The sequence below is a fragment of the Manis javanica genome, chromosome 9 (assembly GCF_040802235.1).
Source record: "Manis javanica isolate MJ-LG chromosome 9, MJ_LKY, whole genome shotgun sequence".
Taxonomy (NCBI): Eukaryota; Metazoa; Chordata; class Mammalia; order Pholidota; family Manidae; genus Manis; species Manis javanica.
In genome coordinates, this window is record NC_133164.1 from 58357945 (window position 1) to 58377562 (window position 19618).

A 19618-nucleotide genomic window follows, 5' to 3' on the forward strand; every position below is an offset into this window, starting at 1 on the left:
GTGCAAGCCCTTGAAGAGAACTATCTCTTCAACAAATATTGCTTTAGTGCCTGCAGTAGGCACAAAGCTGAAAGCAAATACATAAAACAAAAAACAAAATAATGGGAGCAAAAGGACATCCACCTCCTAGGTGCTTGTGTCAATACTACCCTAACCAAATGGTGCTTGTAGGCCTTAAGAGCAAATAAACTAGACCCACTGTATCTATGACAGCAAAGCAATCTCCCTAGAAACTGGTATTTGCAGACAATCAGGGGCTTCAAATGCTGATAACTATTCTCTAAAAGTGATTTCAGAAGAAAAAGTGAAAAAAATAGGAATTACCACAGAAAAAGTCCAGTATGTGTATTTTTTTTGTTCAACTTAATAATATGAGGTCAACTCTAAAGCTGTGCTTGAGAAACTTAACATATGAAAGTTTTCTTGCAATGTAGAACTCAATGCTTTTTAACAAATTCTCCCATCTGAGCAACACAGTTGATTATGCTTTTTTAATCAAAGAAACAGGATGTTAAAGAAAACCAATGTCTTTTAGGATGCCAGTACACAGTTTACAGTGCAGCATCAGTGTATGAATGAGCCCCAGATAAAGTAAATATCAGTGCAGTAATGATGGTTCCCAAGTTTATGCTTAGCTGAGTCATTAAATGGCAATCATCTGTAAATTATAAATAACATAAATATGTATAAATACAATAAAACATGATCCCAACTGTCACTTGCCAAAAAGGATGATAGCTATAATTTTCCTCCACTTGAATGAGACGTTGCAGGTCAGTGACAAATAAGTAAATTCCTACAGAGATGCTAACTAAAGTGGGACAATTATAAACAGGATGAACAAAACTAAAAATCTAAAAGCAGAACTAAAACTAAGGTCCAATCTAAAAGGAAATGGTATTGCCGTGTTTATATAAATAGAAAACTGTCTGTTAGAACACAGAAACACAGTTGCTATTTTAATTATCTGTTTCTAAAAAGGTTTCCAAATTTTGGTCTTTGAAGATGGCGGCGTGAGTAGAGCAGCAGAAACCTCCTCCCAAAACCACATATATCTATGAAAATATAAAAAGACAACTCTCCTAAAATAGAGACCAGAGGACACAGGACAACATCCAGACCACATCCACACCTGCGATAACCAGCGCCTTGCAAAGGGGATAAGATACAAGCCCTGGCCCAGCGGGACCCGAGCTCCCCTCCGCCAAACTCCTGGCAGGAGAAGAGGAGTCAGCAGGGAGAGAGAAGGAGCCCAGGACTGCTGAACACCTAGCCCCAGCCATCAAGACCAGAGCGCAGACACAATGCATGCGCGGGGTCCTGCATACTAGGGAAACAGGGCAGCAGGACCAGTGAGCACGACGCCGGAGAACAAAGAAACGGGAGCGGCCAATATTTCCTTTTACTCTTATATTTTTTTTTTTTCTTCGCGAGTGCTTTTTGGAACTCTTAAAGGGACAGGGACCGCAATACTAGGAAAAGAGGGAAGCAAGACTGGTGAGCAGGTGCCTGAGACCGGTGCCTGAGGACAAAGAAAACCATGCACTTTTTTTCTTAATTATGATTTAATTTTATTTTTTTTTTTCTGTTGTTCTTTTGGTTTAGAGACTGATTTTTGGGAGTCTTAAAGGGGCAGGACAGGACACTTAGTCCAGAGGCAGGGAATCTGGGGATCTCTGGGCATTCTAACCCCCTGAGCACAGAGGACCCTTACAGAGATGAATAGCCTCACGGCCACTCCCCCTCCAACGGGGCTCCACCATTTTGGAGCAGCCGCCAGAGCCAGGATACGCCCACTGCAACAGCGGAGATAAGCCCCATGGTAGCCTGGCAGGAAGCAAAAGCCCAGTCTGCGCAGAGCTGCCCAGCACAAGCCACTAGAGGTGGCTATTCTCCCACGAGAGGAAAGCCACAAACCAACAAAAAGAAAAGCTCTTCCAGCCGTCACTCGCACCAGCTCCGCAAACTATCTCTATCACCATGAAAAAGCAACACTACAGGCAGACAAAGATCACAGAGTCAACACCAGAGAAGGAGACAGACCTAACCAGTCTTCCTGAAACAGAATTCAAAATAAAAATCATGAACATGCTGACAGAGATGCAGAGAAAAATGCAAGAGCAATGGGATGAAGTCCGGAGGGAGATCACAGATGTCAGGAAGGAGATCACAGAAGTGAATCAATCCCTGGAAGGATTTATGAGCAGAATGGATAAGATGCAAGAGGCCATTGAAGGAACAGAAACCAGAGAACAGGAACGTATAGAAGCTGACTTAGAGAGAGATAAAAGGATCTCCAGGAACGAAACAACACTCAGGGAACTATGTGACCAATCCAAAAGGAAAAATATTCATATTATAGGGGTACCAGAAGAAGAAGAAAGAGGAAAAGAGATAAAAAAGTCTCTTTGAAGAAATAATTGCTGAAAACTTCCCCAAACTGGGGGGAGGAAATAATCGAACAGACTATGGAATTACACAGAACCCCCAACAGAAAGGATCCAAGGAGGACAACATCAAGACACATAATAATTAAAATGGCAAAGATCAAGGACAAGGAAAGAGTTTTAAAGGCAGTTGGAGAGAAAAAGGTCACCTATAAAGGAAAACCCATCAGGCTAACATCAGACTTCTCGACAGAAACCCTACAGGCCAGAAGAGAATGGCATTATATATTTAATGCAATGAAACAGAAGGGCCTTGAACCAAGGATACTGTATCCAGCACGACTATCATTTAAATATGATGGTGGGATTAAACAATTCCCAGACAAGCAAAAGCTGAGGGAATTTGTTTCCCAGAAACCACCTCTACAGGGCATCTTACAGGGAATGCTCTAGATGGGACTCCTAAAATGAGTACAGAACAAAACACACAACATATGAAGAATGGAGGAGGAGGAATAAGAAGAGAGAGAAAAAAAGAATCTCCAAGCAGTGTATATAATACCTCAATACCAAGCTAAGTTAGGCAGTAAGACACTAAAGAGGCTAACCTTGAACCTTTGGTAACCACAAATCTAAAGCCTGCAATGGCAATAAGCACATATCTCTCAATAGTCAACCTAAATGTAAATGGACTGAATGCACCAATCAAAAGACACAGAGTAATAGAATGGATAAAAAAGCAAGACCCATCTATATGCTGCTTACAAGAAACTCATATCAAACCCAAAGACATGCATAGACTAAAAGTCAAGGGATGGAAAAACATATTTCAGGCAAACAACAATGAGAAGAAAGCAGTGATTGCAGTACTAATATCAGACAAAATAGACATCAAAACAAAGAAAGTAACAAGAGATAAAAAAGGACACTACATAAGGATAAAGGGCTCAGTCCAACAGGAGGACATAACCGTTCTAAATATACATGCATCCAACACGGGAGCAGCAGCATACGTGAAACAAATACTAACAGAACTAAAGAGGGAAACAGACTGCAATGCATTCATTTTAGGAGACTTCAACACACCACTCACCCCAAAGGATATATCCATCGGGCAGAAAATAAGTAAGGACACACAGGCACTGAACAACACACTAGAACAGATGGACCTAACAGACATCTATAGAACTCTACATCCAAAAGCAACAGGATGTACATTCTTCTCAAGTGCACATGGAACATTCTCCAGAATAGACCACATACTAGCCCACAAAAAGAGTCCCAGTAAATTCCAAAATATTGAAATTCTACCAACCAATTTTTCAGACCACAAAGGTATAAAACTAGAAATAAATTCTACAAAGAAAACGAAAAGGCTCACAAACACATGCAGGCTTAACAACATACTTCTAAATAATCAATGGATCAATGAACAAATCAAAATAGAGATCAAGGAATATATAGAAACAAATGACAACAACAACACTAAGCCCCAACTTCTGTGGGACGCAGCGAAAGCAGTCTTAAGAGGAAAGTATATAGCAATCCAGGCACACTTGAAGAAGGAAGAACAATCCCAAATGAATAGTCTAACATCACAATTATCGAAACTGGAAAAAGAAGAACAAATAAGGCCTAAAGGCAGCAGAAACAGGGACATAATAAAGATCAGAGAAGAAGTAAACAAAATTGAGAAGGATAAAACAATAGCAAAAATCAACGAAACCAAGAGCTGGTTCCTTGAGAAAATAAACAAAATACATAAGCCTCTAGACAAACTTATTAAGAGAAAAGGAGAATCAACACAAATCAACAGAATCAGAAATGAGAATGGAAAAATCACGACAGACTCCACAGAAATACAAAGAATTATTAAAGACTACTATGAAAACCTATATGCCAACAAGCTGGAAAACCTAGAAGAAATGGACAACATCCTAGAAAAATACAACCTCCCAAGACTGACCAAGGAAGAAACACAAAACTTAAACAAACCAATTACGAGCAAAGAAATTTAAACGTAATCAAAAAGCTACCCAAGAACAAAACCCCAGGGCGAGACAGATTTACCTCAGAATTTTATCAGACACACAGAGAAGACATAATACCCATTTTCCTTAAAGTATTCCAAAAAACAGAAGAGGAGGGAAGACTCCCAAACTCATTCTTTGAAGCCAACATCACCCTAATACCAAAACCAGGCAAAGACCCCACCAAAAAAGAAAATTACAGACCAATATCCCTGATGAATGTAGATGCAAAAATACTCAATAAAATATTAGCAAACAGAATTCAACAGCAAATCAAAAGGATCATACACCATGACCAAGTGGGATTCATCCCAGGGACGCAAGGATGGTACAACATTCGAAAATCCATCAACATCATCCAACACATCAAAAAAAAGAAGGACAAAAACCACATGATCATCTCCATATATGCTGAAAAAACGTTTGACAAAATTCAACATCCATTCATGATAAAAACTCTCAGGAAAATGGGTATAGAGGGCAGCTACCTCAACATAATAAAGGCCATACATGATAAACCCACAGCCAACATTATACTGAACAGCGAGTAGCTGAAAGCTTTTCCTCTGAGATCGGAATAAGACAGGGATGCCCACTCTCCCCACTGTTCTTCAACATAGTACTGGAGGTCCTAGCCACGGCAATCAGACAAAACAAAGAAATACAAGGAATCCAGATTGGTAAAGAAGAAGTTAAACTGTCACTATTTGCAGATGATGTGATATTGTACATAAAAAAAAACTAAAGACTCCACTCCAAAACTACTACAACTGACATCGGAATACAGCAAAGTTGCAGGATACAAAATTAATACACAGAAATCTGTAGCTTTGCTATACACTAACAATGAACCAATAGAAAGAGAAATCAGGAAAACAGTTCCATTCACACTTGCATCAAAAAGAATAAAATACCTACGAGTAAACCTAACCAAAGAAGTGAAAGACCTATACCCTGAAAACTACAAGTCACTGATAAGAGAAATTAAAGGGGACACTAACAAATGGAAACTCATCCAATGCTCATGGCTAGGAAGAATTAATGTCACCAAAATGGCCATCCTGAACAAAGCAATATACAGATTTGATGCAATCCCTATCAAATTACCAGCAACATTCTTCAACGAACTGAAACAAATAGTTCAAAAATTCATATGGAAACACCAAAGACCCCGAATAGCCAAAGCAATCCTGAACAAGAAGAATAAAGTAGGGGGGATCTCACTCCCCAACTAACTTCAAGCTCTACTACAAAGCCATAATAATCAAGACAATTTGGTACTGGCACAAGAACAGAGCCACAGACCAGTGGAACAGATTAGAGACTCCAGACATTAACCCAAACATATATAGTCAATTATTATTTGATAAAGGAGCCATGGACATGCAATGGCGAAATAACAGTCTCTTCAACAGATGGTGCTGGCAAAACTGGACAGCTACATGTAGGAGAATGAAACTGGACCATTGTCTACCCCCACACACAAAAGTAAATTCAAAATGGATCAAACACCTGAATGCAAGTCATGAAAACATAAAACTCTTAGAAAAAAACATAGGCAAAAACCTTTTAGACATAAACATGAGTGACATCTTCTTGAACATATCTCCCCAAGCAAGGAAAACAACAGCAAACATGAACAAGTGGGACTATATTAAGCTGAAAAGCTTCTCCTCGGCAAAAGACACCATCAATAGAACAAAAAGGAACCCTACACTATGGGAGAATATATTTGAAAATGACAGATCCGATAAAGGCTTGACATCCAACATACATAAAGAGCTCACATGACTCAACAAACAAAAAACAAATAATCCAATTAAGAAATGGGCAGAGGAACTGAACAGACAGTTCTCCAAAAAAGAAATATAGATGGCCAACAGACACATGAAAAGATGCTCCACATCACTAATTATCAGAGAAATGCAAATTAAAACTACAATGACGTATCACCGCACACCAGTAAGGATGGCTGCCATCCAAAAGACAAACAACAACAAATGTTGGCGAGGCTGTGGAGAAAGGGGAACCCTCCTACACTGCTGGTGGGAATGTAAATTAGTTCAGCCATTGTGGAAAGCAATATGGAGGTTCATCAAAATGCTCAAAACAGACTTACCATTTGACCCAGGAATTCCACTCCTAGGAATTTACCCTAAGAACGCAGCAATCAAGTTTGAGAAAGACAGATGCACCCCTATGTTTATCGCAGCACTATTTACAATAGCCAAGAATTGGAAGCAACCTAAATGTCCATCGGTAGATGAGTGGATAAAGAAGATGTGGTACATATACACAATGGAATACTACTCAGCCATAAGAAGAGGAAAAATCCTACCATTTGCAGCAACATGGATGGAGCTGGAGAGTATTATGCTCAGTGAAATAAGCCAGGTGGAGAAAGAGAAATACCAAATGATTTCACTCATCTGAGGAGTACAAGAACAAAGGAAAAACTGAAGGAACAAAACAGCAGAATCACAGAACCCAAGAATGGACTAACAGGTACCAATGGGAAAGGGACAGGGGAGGATGGGTGGGTAGGGAGGGATAAGGGGGGGGAGAAGTAAGGGGGTATTAAGATTAGCATGCATAGGCAGGGTGGGAAAAAGGGGAGGGCTGTACAATACAGAGAAGACAAATAGTGATTCTACAACATTTTGCAATACTGATGGACAGGGACTGTAAAGGGGTTTAGAGGGAGGACCTGGTATAGGGGAGAGCCTAGTAAACATAATATTCTTCATGTAAGTGTAGATTAAAGATAACAAAAAAAAGAAAGAAAGAAAAGGGGGATTACTCCCTCATAGGATAAAACTAAATGTAAATCAACGATTAATGCATGCCTTAAATATCCTTAATTTTGATCACTTAAAGGGTGTCAGACGATCGGCTCTGGAGGTACAGTTTTCTGATAATATTCCTTTCTCTTAAAAAAAAAAAGCAGTTCCTGGGTGGTGACCTCCAATGAGTTCTACACAATGGTATAAAGGGCATATCAAACTGTGGGCAAAGGGTCTGTTTGTGTTTATACAGAAGATCAAAGCCTAATTTGGCTACCCAGAAATGAACTAAGATACGATATGAAGAGAACTTCCAACATCAGCACTCTCTGGAAGAATTAGAGCAGAAGATGATCATCAAAAAACCTCAACAAAGATCCAGGCGATGCTGCAGTTGTAGCTGCATCCATCCCACCGTTTCCTGGACTTGCCATTGGAATGAAGAAGGAGATCTCTAAACTGGCCTGTGCATACAGTAAAACAACAAATTTGACTGGATCTATACTGTTGGAACTCAACCAAGAATTAGGAGAAGTGCAAGTTGTAGCGCTCCAAAATCTTACGACTACAGACTATCTACGGTTAAAAGAACATATGGAATGTGAACAGTTCCCAGTAATGGGTTGATCTAATTTGTCTGATTTCTCTCAGACTGTTCATTTAAAGTTGGACAATATCCATCATATCATAGACAAATTTTCACAAATGCCTAGGGTGCCTAACTGGTTTTCTTGGCTTCACTGGAGATGGCTGGTAACTATAGATGTGCTTTGGTTATGTAACTGTATTCCTATTATGTTAATGTGTGTGTGCAATTTAGTTAGTAGTTTAAAACCTATACATGCTTAAGTTACTCTACAAGAAGATATGTCAAAGAAATAATCAATCTTCCCATGTTTTCTTCCATCTGCTACCTCTATAGCTTTTCTTCTTCCTTCCTAATTACAACCCTTAAATAGAATTCATGCCTCATATCGAATTTACCGAGTATCATAATTCCTCCAAGTGGTAAAGATACCTCAAGACAAATGTTGGGCATAGAAGCCACAGGGCATAAATCTGCAAATAAGTAAAAAGCTAACCTTTTCAAACAATATGGCTTCTCTCTCACTTATCAACTTTACATTTCCCTGTATGGCCCCGGAAGATGACTGGTTAGCCAGAGACGGGTAAGATTCCTCAAGGTAGGAACAACCTAAGACAGGCACAGTCGCAGGTGGGCTATCAGGTGAGAAATTGGGGATCAACAGTGGTGAAGCTTACAACCTCACCCCCCTGTTTTGAGAGAAATCTTCTGCATCCGTGGATGTTTTAATGCCCTTATCTAGCTTGGATTAACACATAGTCTACAGGCACACACCTGATCATCTACAATTGCTCTCTTACAACACTAAACTATGTTTTCTACCTTTATCTTGCGTCTACCTACCATTTCAGCATTTTATTAAAAATAAAAATAATAATAATAATAAAGGGAGAAATGTGGGATCCACATATAAATCAAATATAAAAATCAAACGAATATTCATATTTGACCTGATTGTTTATAGTTCATAATGTATGATCAAAACCGAAAGTTTCTGTGATGACTGCCCTTGTACTGTTCACCATGTAAGAACTTATTCACTATGTAAGAATTTGTTCACCATGTAAGAACTTGTTCGTTATGCTTCAGAAGATTGGAGACTGACGAGAATTAGGCTTGAGATGGATTAATGACTGTGCATTGAGCATTGACTCCCCTATACAGAATTTTATTGTTGTTAACAACCATTTGATCAATAAATCAGAGATGCCCTCTAAAAAAAAAAGTTTCCAAATTTCATCAAGATTGATGAGGCAGATCCTCAGTCCAAAGCAAAGTTGTATTTAGTTTAAAGAGATTACTGAGCTCATCATCAGTGCTGATCTTTTCAACCATACATAGCAAGTGTCACTTCCAAATTTTAAAAAAAGTAAACTAAACAAATATTTTTAGGTTATTATACTAGTTAACTTGAGTTGATACTTGAGACATTTGTAAGTCCATTTGAAATTTAGGTCCTTATAGAGCTAATACAATGAGAAAAAAAAGAAACCTAACATGCCTATCAAGTAGAATCCTAATTGTTAAAGATCTTAGCCCCACGAAGTAAATATTTTCCTTCAACATGTAGGTCCTCTTGGTCTTTGCTCATTTCCATTTGAGATTCATTTTGTTCAACATTATGTACATTCAACATAATACAGAATAGATTAGAATGTGGTGACAATTTACGATTTACTCACATGCTATCTATCATCCACTGGTACTTGTTAGCTCAAAATGTCTTCCATGAAGAGATACACATAATAGATATTAGCTCAAGTTGCATTAGAAGACAAAACATACAAAAGCCACAAATTCCAATCTCAGAATAATGCTGAAGTCTTAAATTTCCTAGAAACTTTCTTGTTGTTAAGATGGAATCACTATGTGAACTAGCCACAAGTTCCTTCTGGATAATAAAAGTGAAAAGGAGACTTCCACTGAAGGACACTAAGACTATCCCATTGGGGAAGCAAGCTATCTGCTCCTCTGATGTAAATATCCCCAAGTAGCCCTCTATTTTCAGCCTTGAGCAAGAGTCCTTGATGTCATTTTGCAACCCTGACAAGTCCATCCTTGGTCTCAAATCTTTCTTGCTTGGTCAATTTTAATTTATAGTAATTCAGTTCTAATAAACATCAAAAGCAGCGTATCTTGGGGACATTTTAATTTCACTTTATCCAAGTAATAAAACAAATTAAATATGAAAAACTCCTAAAGACATTACAAATCCCATTGGTACCCTGTATTTATAGTTCTAGGTTAATAGTTTTGGTATTTAAACATAGTGTTTGTAATCTACTTAAGAACCCACAGGGAAACACACTTAATTTTCTAAAAGCATTTCTCTCTTTAAGATTTTTTCTCTAAGAATTATTTAATTATGAGCTATAATTTGGGGAGGTTTCCCTGGTTCACTCAGAAATCTCTAAGAACAATAATTTAGTACCTTACAGAATGACATCATACCAGGTGAATTTTGAACATAATTTCAAATAAAGAAAAGCAAGAACCACCCTTAGGAAACAGCTTCACTAGTCATCCACAGTCACAGGCACATTAAGAAGCAATTGCAAAGTGCATAAAATGTGAAGAAAATATAAAGGTTTCTCAACACACTGTAGAATCTTCTATTTAAAAGTCCAGACTCTTCATTTGATGTGCTAAGTTAGACTATAAAATCCTGAATAATTAGAACTCAACTGGGAAAATTTTTTTCACCTATATACTATAAAAGGTAACTTTTTCACCTAGTTACATTTGTCACAATGGTCACACAGTGGGTTCCCATGAAAGACACTGTAGAGAACAGCGAGGAACGTTTTCTCCCAGAAAGACATTTAAGTCTAGAAACCAGTTCTCCACCTTGACCATCCCCTTCAGTTTATCCTTCAGGCCCATGTAACCATGCTGCTGAAAACTGCAACCCATACTTGTACTCCAGGCCCCTTTCTCTGTCTCTTTTTTCATTTTGTTATAGCACTTATAATTTTCTAACATGTTTATTATTAATCATTTTTTCTAGAAAGTAAGCTACAGCAGAAAGGGATCTTTGTCTACTGTGTTCGCTGACATATCCTAAACACCTAGATGGAACCAAATACAAAGCAGTCACTCAATAAATGTTAAATGAATGAATGAATGAATGAATTCCTTTGAGAGTTCACTATAAAGTATTTCTGGAGTTAGATTTCATTTATATAGTTAACAAATATCTACTGAGTTTTGATTATAGACGAGACATCAGACACATACAAATAAATAGCATCAAAGAGTGTTAAGCACCACAAAGCCAAAGAGAGCAGGTTAAGAGGGTGGGGTGCGAGAGCAGTGGCTACATTAGATTAGGTAGCCAACTCTCTGAAGTTATGGCAATTGTTTTGAGACTTGAATGAAGTTGGGTGCCATGCAGATTTGGCGGAAGAGGGAAGGTGGGCTTTGGGCACGGAGAAAATTGTAACTGCAGAGGCCCTAGAGTGGAGGCCCATCTGGTGTTCAGGCCTGCGTGGTGAGAGTGCGTAGTATTCAAGAATTATCACCCCAATTGTCTTCAAGTATTTAATAACATGTACATACTGTCTAGTGCCCTGGGAAAGAGAGATTACATTTCAATTAGGGCTCTCAGGTTCTCTAACAGTAAGTGCTTCGATTCCAGCTGTATCAGCACTTCACGTAAGATTACAAGGCTCTCAGTAATGACATTGTTAAGAACCATTCCAAGCAGCGCCAGGAGTCAGGAAACTGACTTAACCACTGCCCGGGAAGGTGTACAGCCAAGCAGGAATTTAGTACTAGGAGGGTGCAAAACCAGGAGGCTCAGTAAATACTAAATAGTGACTGTCACTTCGAGTCTGGGGGAGTGTCCTCCTGAGCAATGTTTGTGAACTCTACCACTTTTTTCAGCTCTGACAAGTCTACGCTGAAGCCGCCCTCCAACTCAGGCAGGAAGTTGTCAGCCAAGGCGGAGTACTTGGAAAGTTTTCAGCGTCGGAAAGTCTTTATTTCCGGGCTGAGCAGAGCAGTTATCCGGATTAAAATACCGGCGATTCCTCCCCATCGCTCCACTGCACTTCCAAACAGCGCCACCCAGCCTAGTCAAACTTCCTGCGCTATTATTCCTCGACATCAGGACCAAATGTCGAAGGCGTATTAAGGAATTAGCCGGCCGGTTGGGGCTCCGGAGCTAGGTGAACTACATTTACGGGACAGGAACCGCGGGCCCCGGCGACAATAGCAGCAGCCTCGACGGCGCGGAGAGTGGGCAGGGAAGGCGAACCTCCAGCAGGCTCCTCCCCGGCCCCAGGCTGGAAAGCCTCCCGGCCAGGACACAGCCCTGGAGCTCAGCGAGACGGCTCTTGCAGGGCGTGCCGCCGCCACCGCCCTACGCATGCGCAGCACCGCCTGGGCCGCGACCTTTGGGGAGGGGGTACAGTCCCACAGCCGCGTGCCCAGCCCCCGCTAGGGGGTTGCGCACGCGCGGCGAAACCGCGGCCCTGGGTGTGGCCAGGAGCTGCTCCTCAGTCATGGCCGAGCCTGGGGCCCGGACTGCGGCGGTGGGGAGAGGTGGCTTGGCGCCGGGAGGAACCTGGCGGGGTGGGGGTTATATATGAGAGAGGCCCGCTTCCAGCCCGGCGCCCTCTCTTGGCTTCCCACGCCGTTCCCAATCCCCTTACCTCCGCGCAGGCCCCAGCCGCGGCCGCTCCGCCTCCTGGGGCGCCTTTGCTGCTCGGTAGGGGGCCCAGCGCTGCGAAGAGTTGGCACCACCCCCTGAAGCGGCCTGGCCACAGCGGGCTGCGCTCGGGTGCCTGGCCGGGGATGAGCGCGCTCGAGGGGAGGGGGCCGACGACGACGACGCCTCGCCCCTCCTCTCCTCTCGGGCTGCCTCTGCCGCCCCTCCCCTTTCTCCCCGACTCTCCCCGCCTTCTCCTCTCAGAGCAGACCCCCTAGGATCCACACCGCCTGCTCCTCTGGGTTCATCTCCATCCACTACGGGGAATGCCCCTGTGGGACACCTCTACCTTTAGGGTTCTGGTCCTCCAAATGCCTGACCCGGAAGGGTGAGGCACCCTATGATGCTGTGGACAACCATTGCTACAGTCCCTTTTCCGCAGCCTGTCCCAGCTTCTTTGCTGATGGACCTTCCACCAAGGCACTCAAATCATTTCTTCACATGGTTTTCACTTGCTTTTACTTCACTGCTCTGGGACTGAAGTCCTGTATCCTACAAATGCTAAAATAATGAGTGATGTGTGCTGAGGTGACCTGAGTTACCTTGGAACCAAGGTCTTGTGGAACAACTGCACTTCCCCTTTGTTAATGTGCAGTAATTTCTTGTATTACGCTGCACTTCTGTTGGCCTTAGTAGATGCACCATAGTTTTATAATGGGCAGTAGTTTCTCCCACTTCACTAACACTTAAATTGACCTGACTGGGTTTTGGTAAAAATGCTCCACAACGAATTTTATTAGCTGCTCCTCTGAAGTAAGCTGATCGCTTTTATGCTGGCTTTTAAACGAGGACATAGGTTCAACATTTAAATGATTTGCCAGAAGTTGTACAGCCAGGTAGAATAACTTGAGATTTCAACCCAGAGTGTCCATGTCACTTTTGCTTTTGTGCCATCTGGCTCTTGTCGTTTCATTGGAAAAGCATCAGTCCAGAATGTCTAGCTGCCTTTATTGCAGACATCATATCAGAAGGTAGTCAATTGGAGCCCAGAAGGCTTGCATTTATTTTATAGGATATGAGGAGGGCAGAATGTCTTGGCATACATGAATGGCATTGCCTAAGACAGACATTTCCCCTGAAACACTCAGTCACTCTTTGGTCTTTTAATATAAAGTGTGACAGAACCATACATGAAAGAACACCTTTGAGTTTTGAGTTGAACAGGATAATCAGAAGGAACTCCTTCAACAGTATTTATCAAAAAGAGAGGGTAGCCAGACTATGGAATTAGTCAAATGAGGTGAGGTTATCACTAAAAATACCTTCCTCATACAGCAGTTACTTGTGATGTTTGTATCTCACTCACTAGATTGTGAAACTTGAGGACACAGATAATACCTTACTAATTTCTGTGTCACAGGATGCTTAATAAATGGGGAGTCAAATTATACTGATTATATTGCAAAAGAAAGAACTGAGGCTGCAAAGCAACCCAAAAGCTCATTTGGGGTCTTTAGGAGTGTGAATTTTGGAGACAGAGATTCAGGGGGAACTTGAGATGTGCTGGGGTTGGGGAGGGAGCAGAAAGTTTATAAAGGCAAAAATCACAGACATCAGCTGTTTTGAAAGAATTATGGTTGGCATAGACAAAAAAAACTAACATTTGTCTATATAGGATAGATCACTACGTTAGTTGCTAGACTGGAGTTCAGCAAAATAAGCTTCATTCTGAGAACTGCAACAGGATGCAGCCCTTGTGGTTAGCACATTCTAAAAGTTCATGTTCATTCTGGGTGTGGAGGTGCATATAGACCAACTTCCCCAATGGCCACTGGGCTCCAGTGTAAGGCCCCTATGTGTTCCTGACTCCATTTCAGATGTTTATGTTCACGATTATATGCCATTCCTCCAATATGCTTCCATTGAGTTAAGAAGGCCTAAACACAAACATGAATTCACAGTCTACCCTCATTTGGGATAGTTTGTGTCAGTTCTCCTGGACCTGACTGCCTGTGTAAAAGACTAACCTAAGAGTGGTAGATCACTAAACCAAAAAAGTGTTAAATCACCTTTCTTATATCCTGATCAGCTGTTTCCTTCCTGCTTTCCTTGTGGCAAAGCAACATAGCACTGAGACAACATAAAAATCCACTGATTGATTTTTCTGTCTGATTACCACCAAAGCTAGAATCCATCATTAAACAAGTCAAAAGTTGACTCATTAAATGGGAATGGTTTCTAATTCAAACAGTCAAGAACTCCTGCCACTTTTTACCTTTACCGAGACTACTTTGTATTTAAGGTATTTTAAGGGATTTACCATTTAAAGAGCAAAATTATAGAAAACCACTTCATACAGAATGTAATTCAAATCAACATATATAATAATTCTTTCCCACCAAGAATGATACTCCTTTATAAATTGATATCTTTTTAAGATTTAGATAGTTTAAAAAAGAAAATAGATCTATCAAAATACCAACAGCATTCTTCAATGAACTAAAACAAATAGTTCTAAAATTCATGTGGGACCACAAAAGACCCTGAATAGCCAAAGCAATCCTGATAAGGAAGAATAAAACTGGGAGGATTATGCTCTCCAACTTCAAGCACTACTGTGAAGCCACAGTAATCAAAACAATTTGGTACTGGCACAAGAACAGACCCACAGATCAATGGAACTGAATAGAGTGCCCAGATATAAACTCATGCGTACACAGCCAATTAATATATGATAAAAGAACCATGGATATACAATGGGGAAATGACAGCCTTTTCAACAACTGGGCTTGGCAAAACTGGACAGCTACAAGTAAGAGAGTGAAACTGGATTACTGTCTAACTGAATACACAAAAGTAAACTCAAAATGAATCAAAAACCTGAATGTAAGTCATGAAATGTTCAAAAGCAAAAATGAACAAATGGGACTACATCAAACTAAAAAGCATCTGTACAGGAAAACACACCATCAGTAGAACAAAACAGCATCATATAGTATGGGTGAATATATTTGAAAATGACATATCTGATAAGGATTTAACATCTAAAATATATAAAGAACTCATATGCCTCAACACCCAAAAAGCAAATAACCCAATTAAAAAATGGGTGGAGGATGTGAACAGACACTTCCCCATCAGTAGATGAATGGATAAAGAAGATGTGGAGCATATACCCAATGGAATATTATTCAGCCATAAGAAGAAAACAAATCCTCCCATGTGCATCAACATGGATGGAGCTAGAGGATATTATGCTCAGTGAAATAAAACAGGCAGAAAAAGACAAGTACCAAATGATTTCATCCATATGTGGAGTATAACAACAAAGCAAAACTGAAGAACAAAAGAGCAGCAGACTCACAGAGTCCAAGAAGGGACAAGTGGTTACTAGCAGTGGGGAATGAGAGAGAAGGGGATTAAGGAGCATTATGATTAGCACACATAATGTAGGGGGGGTCATGGGGAAGGCAGTATAGCAAAGAGAGGATAAGTAGTGATTCCATAGCATCTCACTATGCTGCTAGACAGTGACTGCAATGGGGTGTATGGGAGGGACTTGATAATATGGGTAAATGTAGCAACCACAATATTGCTGATGTGAAACCTTCATAAGATTGTATATATCAATACCTTACTATAAATAAATAAATAAATAATAAATTAGATCATTTTAAAGATAGTTTTTAATAGATACTTTTTACCTTTGTTATACTATGTAGTAATTAAATGTCTACTCTTCAGTCACTTTTCGCATAAAATATTTATTTACCAATCAGTGATTTGTATGTTTCTTTGCATTAACTGCTGCTTTCTTTGTACCATCAGATTTGGGAATCACAGAGCTGAGAAGGATTAAATATAAATCCTCATTTTATAGATGCCCAGATTGTGAAATAATTTTGTCTTCAGTCTTGGGACTAATAGTGTCAATGCTTTCTCCAGTGCATCATCCCACTCATGGACAAATAGCAGGATTTCATTATCCTTCAAATGAATGATAACAGTGATGTGAATGCAGAAGATGAGAAGGTACAAATAAGAAATTCTTTTCAAATTTTTACTTTACAATAGTTGTAAATTCACATGAAGTTTCAAGGACTACACAGAGATCCCAGCTGCCTGTTAAAACTTTCCCCAACTAGCTATATTTTATAAATGGAGGAAATATATAAAAATATTTGCTCTCAGAAAACCTCAAAATGATAGACTAAATGATAGCTCCCATTTTTTAAGCACTTATTGTATACCCAGAGCTTTAACTATATCGTCTTACCAGGGGCTCATGACAGTCCTGTAAAGCACGCACTAACCTCAGTTTACAGCTAAGGTAACTTAAGTTCCAAGAGATTGAGTCACTTCCATCAGCTCCCAAGGCCAGAGTTGCCTGCCTTGCATGTCTCATCTTCTCCACATTATGGACAACACAAGTTCATACACACCTTATGATAAGTTTCAGCTGAATCCTGACAATTATCTAAAAATAAAAACCATTTTATTTATTATTATCATTATCATTGCTTTGAAAATTGTGAATATTTTCTCAGATTTAAAACTGTTTCCTTAAAAAAATGTACATATAAAAGAATGTGTGTCATTAATTATTTTTATTTTATTTGGGACCAACAATTGTTCCAGGGAGTTCAAAATTAAAAGCAGGAGGGAAAGATGAATAGATCACATACAAGGTCCCTTCAAAAATGTTTGGATAGGTAGAGGCAGTCAAGCTGGTGATGTGAGTAGGGTAGCAGAAATCTCCTCCCAAAATCATACATATTTTTGAAAATACAGCAGATACAACAATTCCTAAAAGAGAGACCAAAAGATACAGTACAACAACACGGCTACATCTACACCTACGAGAACTCAGTATCTCACAAAAATAGTAAGATACAAAGCTATGACCTGATGGGACCTGAGCACGTCCTCCGGCCCCAGCTCACTGGCAGGAGGAAAAGACTCAGAGTGGGGAGGGAGTGGAAGCACACAACTACTAAATAACCAGCCCTACTAATCTGCACTGGGAGCACAGACACACATCGCATGGTGTACTGGATATTAGAGAAACAGAAAAGTAAAATCCAAGATGGAGACTGTGAGCAGGTCCCCACAGCCGGTGCCCCTGGGACAAAAAAAAGTGGGCCCTTTAAAAGTATTAAAGGGATAAGGGATTAACAGGTGGACCAAATCATCTTGGCACACTCAGCCCAGCAGGCTGGGAATCTTAAAGAATGTCAGGCACCCTAAACCCCTGGGTGGCAACACAGCTCCAAAGCCCCTCAAGGTGATAAGCAGACTGCCATTCATTCCCCCCTGCCAGTGCTGCAAGAAACCTGACTGACCCACCAGAGCTGCACACCAGCCAGGGAACAGCTCCGCGCACAACAACCACACAGAATATTCTACCAGAGCACAGCTAACTGGGACAGACCCAGAAGCTGCTGCCAGCACACAACTACCTGGCACAGGCAGAGGAAGCTGGTGCAAGGTCCAGAAGGCACAAAGGGGCACCGTCTCACAAGGGAACACGCCCAGCATGTCTTCAACCCCCTGCAATGCACAAGGCAATCCTGAGGGCAGCCCAAGGGATTAACCCAGAGACTGCTCCCTGTGTGCTAGAACCGGCACAGGCAATGGAGAAGGGCAAGGCGACCAGCAAGCAGGAAGGGACTTTGTTCTCCCAGCTGACACGCCTCACCTGCTGGCAATCACTTCTATCGGCATGGAAAGGCAAAAGAACCTAGCCCAGCCAAAAATCACTCAAACAAGCCCAGAGAGAGGGCCTGGTGAGGTAGATATAACCAATCTTTCTGAAAAAGAATTCAAAATAAAAGTCATAACCATGCTGATGGACCTTCAGAGAAATATGCAAGATCTAAGAGTTGAAGTCCAGAGGGAGATAACAGAAATGAAATAATCAATGGAAGGAATTAAGAGCAGACTGGATGAGGTGCAAGAGACTATTAATGGAATAGAAACCAGAGAACAGGAATACAGAGAAGCAGAGGCAGAGAGAGATAAAAGTGCCTCTAGGAGTGAAAGAACACTAAGAGAACAGTATGACCAATCCAAAGGGAACAATATTCTCATTATAGGGGTACCAGAAGAAGAAGAGAGAGAGAAAGGGATAGAAAGTGTCCTTGAAGAAATAATTGCTGAAAACTTCCCGAAGCTGGGGAAGGAAATAGTCTCTCAGTCCATGGAAGCCCACAGATCTCCCAACACAAGGGACCGAAGGAGGGCAACACCAAGATGTATAATAATTAAAATGGCAAAGATCAAAGACAAGGAGAGGGTACTAACGGAAGCCAGAGAGAGAAAAAAGATCACCTACAAAGGAAAACACATCAGGCTATCATGAGACTTCTCAACAGAAAACTTACAGGCCAGATGAGAATAGCATGATATATTTAATGCAATGAAACAGAAGGACCTTGAACCAAGAATACTGTATACAGCAAGATTATCCTTTAAATTTGAAGGAGGGATTAAACAATTTCCAGATAAGCAAAAGTTGAGGGAATTTGCCTCCCACAAACCACCTCTACAGGGTATTTTAAAGGAACTTCTCTAGATGGAAGTACTCCTAAGGGTAAATAGATGTCACCAGAGAAAATAAAATCACAGCAAAGAAAGGAGAACAACCAAATACTAACTAAAGGCAAAAAATAAAATTAACTATCCACAAAAGTAGTCAAAGGAAACACAATAGAGTATAGAATAAAACACCTAACATATAAAGAGTGGAGGAGGAAGAATAAGAAGGGAGAGAAATAAAGAATCATCAGACTATGTTTATAATAACTTAATAAGTGAGGTAAAAATTGAACAGTTAGATAGTAAAGAAGCTATCCTTGAACCTTTGGTAACCATGAATCCAAAGCCTGCAATGGCAATAAGTACATATCTATCGATAAACACCCTAAATGTAAATGGACTGAATGCACCAATCAAAAGACACAGAGAAATAGAATGGATAAAAAAGCAAGACCCATCTATATGCTGCCTACAAGAGACTCACCTCAAACCCAAAGATATACACATACTAAAACTCAAGGGATGGAAAAAGATATTTCATACAAACAATAGGGAGAAAAAAGCAGGTGTTGCAGTACTTGTATTAGGCAAAATAGACTTCAAAGCAAAGAAAGTAACAAGAGCTAAAGAAGGACATTACATAA

General features: G+C 40.4%; 1 protein-coding gene across 9 annotated transcripts in view; it reads right to left on the reverse strand.

Annotated features, from left to right (window-relative positions):
* RCBTB2 (RCC1 and BTB domain containing protein 2) overlaps positions 1–19618 on the reverse strand; it is a 112767-nt gene that overhangs the window by 79898 nt on the left and 13251 nt on the right. The window contains exon 1 of one of the 9 annotated variants that reach the window (XM_036996529.2): positions 12442–12994. The exons of 3 other annotated variants lie outside the window; for them this stretch is intronic. The gene's annotated coding sequence lies outside the window, so the exon portion shown is untranslated. Of the gene's footprint in view, positions 1–12441; positions 12995–19618 lie in introns of those variants that run through there. 5 more of the 9 variants (XM_036996530.2, XM_017670577.3, XM_017670578.3 and 2 more) reach the window with 5 other exon arrangements.